Below are 3,502 nucleotides of genomic sequence, written 5' to 3' on the forward strand. Positions count from 1 at the left end.
CTTGAATTCAGGAATTTATCCAACTAACTGTGTGCTTGTGTGTGTCAGATACTGCCCTGTGCACTGGGATGTAGCAATGACTCAGACACGCAGTCTCTGTCTTCAAGGAACTTACCGTCAAACAGAGAATCTATCCGGGTAATGACAATACGGGTAGTCAGAGTACAAGCTACTACATGAGCACAGAGAGGGAACATCTCACTCAGTCTTCATAGGTCCAGGAAGACTTCCTGAAAAGCCATCAAGCTCAGAACCCAGTACAGACCCCGGCACGACACAGGCACTCAACAAATGTTTTTGGATCAAATTAAGTGTCTTCTACATTGACTGAAAGTGTCTCTCTATACATCGACTCCCTGAAAACCAAATGGGAATTAGCTAGGCATATCTGTGCCAGCTGGGCATGCTTCCACCTACATCAAGCAGCTTAAGAAACTAGGAGGTTATTGTTTTCAGTTAATAAGAAATACAGAGATGGGCGGCAGTTGGTATTGGTCTAGCATCTCAGTGATGCCAGAAATCACGTCTCAGTCAATCTCTTGATCTCTCCCACATGGTCAAAAGATAGTTTCCATAGCTCCAGACATTGCATCTACCACCAGAGCACAAAAAGAGAGTGAAGCATGGCATCAATCTGGCTTCACTTTTTAGAGAAAATCTTTCCCCCCAAATTTCCCCAGTAGGTTTCTGCTCACTACTTGGCCAGACCTTGCTACATGGCCACCCCTAGCTTCAGAGAACTCAAGAAACTTACAATTTTTAGGCTCCATAATGAAGATGAGCAGGATCTTTTTGCATCTGGTTCTGGCTTATTTCCCTCAGCAAAATGTCCGTGTTGTAGCATGTGTCAGAATCCCCTTGCCTCTTCAGGGTGCATAATATTCTAGTGTGTGCATGTACCATATTTTATTTATTCATTTATCCACCGATGGGCCTCAAGTCCTACCTAATTTTTATGCCCCCCAAATAATGCTTTCTCCTGTAATGAGAACATTCTAGCTCTGAGTAACCTTTCTCAGTATATTCACTGTCTCTGTGAGAAATAAACATCTATTTTGTTTAAGCTACTGACATTCTGTGTTTTCTATTAGTCAAAGTAAAACCTAATCTTTATTAACATACCTCATTTGTCAAATGAATATATTTATGGTACCCCCCTCTGAAGGCTGATAATCAGATGGTGTATAACTGTGATCATACCAGTTGTTAAAATTCTTCCATACCAATCAATAGATGGAAACCACCCAGCCCTGGGAGTGTCCCTGCCTCCCCACCAAGCCTGCAGAATGCCCCATCACCTTGTAATCTAAAGGTTAACGCTGGTGAGGGGAGGGTATAGCTCAGGGGTAGAGTGCATGCCTAGTATGCATGAGGTCCTGGGTTCGAGCCCCAGTACCTCCATTAGGTAAATATAAAAAATAAGTAAGTAAATAAATAAATCTAATTACCCACCCCCACAAAGAAGGTTAATGCTGGACTAGTGGTTAAATGCTTTTAACATCTACCCTACCTCCAGCACAAAACTGCTGTGGTAATTAATTGAGATATTATAAAGTACTTAACATAGTGCCTCAAACCCGGTAAATAATCAATTTTCACTCCTACTGAATTATAATTATTATGGGACACTTAGAGATCGTGCACTATAAATCACTTTCAGAAAGAACCTGAGAGAAGTTTTTGGAAAAACATTCTCTCCAAACACTGTTTAAATCAGCTCAACATCAGGGCTGCTGTTCCCAGTCTGAGACGTGGCCCTCCTCTGCACTGAGAGGAGGGATTTGCTGGAAGCTCAAAGAGACCGCTGGCTGGTGGGGATTCTGCCAGGCAGTGGGGAGGTCCTGGGTGGGTGGGCACAGCCAGCTTGGCATCCTGACTCAAGGGCTGTGCCCCTCCATGAGTCTAACTTATTTCTTCAAAAGCTTGTGTTCTAGCTTGGCTGTTGTCTACACCCAGGGGAAAAACATGAAAAATTAAGAATTGACTTAGGACTCACAGATTTTGCTTCAACTTTATAAATAGTTACAGTGAGTGGTTTGGTTTTTCATTTTTTTTTCAGTGAGAAATATTTCTCACCTCTTCCAGGCCATCCATGCACCCGGGCATACTTTGCAGCACAGTGTTTAATTTCATTCATCAGCAGTATTAATGCTGCTCACTTGTTTGCCTAAGTAATGCCAAAACCACTGGCTTGGTTCAATGTTTCCCTCTCATCCAGTGGTCTTGATGTTTTCCCCACCGCTGCCTCTCAGAACAAGGACTCAGCCTGTGTGTCCCCCCAAAATACCTTGAATTCAAACTTGAGTCTGCCTGGATTCATCTTAGCTGAAACTGTGGCTTCCACACCTTTCTCTCTCTCCCTCTGTGCTGCTGATTAAAATCTTAAAATTCCCCCCAAGAGGTAAGTCAAATCTGTAGGAGGAGATGAGTTACAGAAATGATTCAGGGTAGGGGGTTGGTCAGGAGGTCTGACCAACCAAAACTGCTCCGTGCCAGTGAATGTATGAGGGTGGCCTGGGTATAAAAAGAACAGAGAGTCTTGGGCCAGAGGGCGCTGGCTCTGCCCCCATCACGGTAGGGCACAAGTACGGTGGCACATAAAAGAACAGGGAGCCTGAATGATCTGATAAGGAGTTGGTCTGACCACAGAATCTTAAACAGAGCGGGGGCACGATCAGAATGGTGATGGTGACTGCGTTGCATGGGCTGGTGGATTGGAGAGGGTGAGAAGAAGGAAGGACAGGGCAGACACTGCAGCAATCAGCTTAGAAGGGACGGATCCTGACCTATGTTGGGTGACAGGAGGGAGGGACATGGCTGGGAGTATGCAGAGGAGAAAGTGCAGGGAAGGACAAGGATTTGATGACTGTCTGAATCTGGGGTGTGGCAGTGATGGGAATCAGAGCTAGAACAGCCAGATGTGTCTCTGGGGCCTGAACCCAGGCTCTCTTCCAACTGAATGGAAAGAGCTACAATCTGACATTCGAGAAAAGAAGCAGAGAAGCTCTCTGAACCCTGGTTAATGGGAAAATAGTCTGCTGTTTAAGTCTGGAGTAGCACATCTAGCCCAATGTAGTAACAGCCCACAAGGTGATGGAACAAAATGGGTAAATGTGGCCAAGACTTGCCTTAAAGATAGTGGGGTCCTGGAGCCAGCTCTTACCAGGAATGTTGCACAGCCTTTATTAAAAAATAAATTGTTAGAAACTTGCATTCAAATAAACTACATTAAAAACAAAGGCAGTAAGTATTTAAAACTCATCACCTCCTAATTATTTACTACATTGTACTGTTACTGCAGTCTGCGCCCTTGAGGTCATTTCTGTGTGTCGTGTCAGTATTGTGTGGACGCTGTGGAATGGTGGGCCACTGCACATCTCTGCCCAGCTCTGGGTTTGCTGATGGCACACGAGTAGTTTGCAGTCAGACATGGTGGGATTATTTACACCAGGGAAGCTGGCAAGTGCTGTGCACACGCATCAGCTCTTGCAGGGCAGGGCCC

The 3,502-nt window shown here is 44.9% G+C and overlaps 1 non-coding gene across 1 annotated transcript; it reads left to right on the top strand.

The window, feature by feature from the left end:
- The first annotated feature begins 1,329 nt into the window (after positions 1-1,329).
- On the top strand, positions 1,330-1,401 carry TRNAT-AGU. Its single transcript has one exon. It is a non-coding gene; the product is annotated as a tRNA-Thr (tRNA).
- The last annotated feature ends 2,101 nt before the right edge of the window (positions 1,402-3,502 follow it).

The sequence above is a fragment of the Camelus ferus genome, chromosome 18 (genome assembly GCF_009834535.1).
Source record: "Camelus ferus isolate YT-003-E chromosome 18, BCGSAC_Cfer_1.0, whole genome shotgun sequence".
NCBI classification, from domain to species: domain Eukaryota; kingdom Metazoa; phylum Chordata; class Mammalia; order Artiodactyla; family Camelidae; genus Camelus; species Camelus ferus.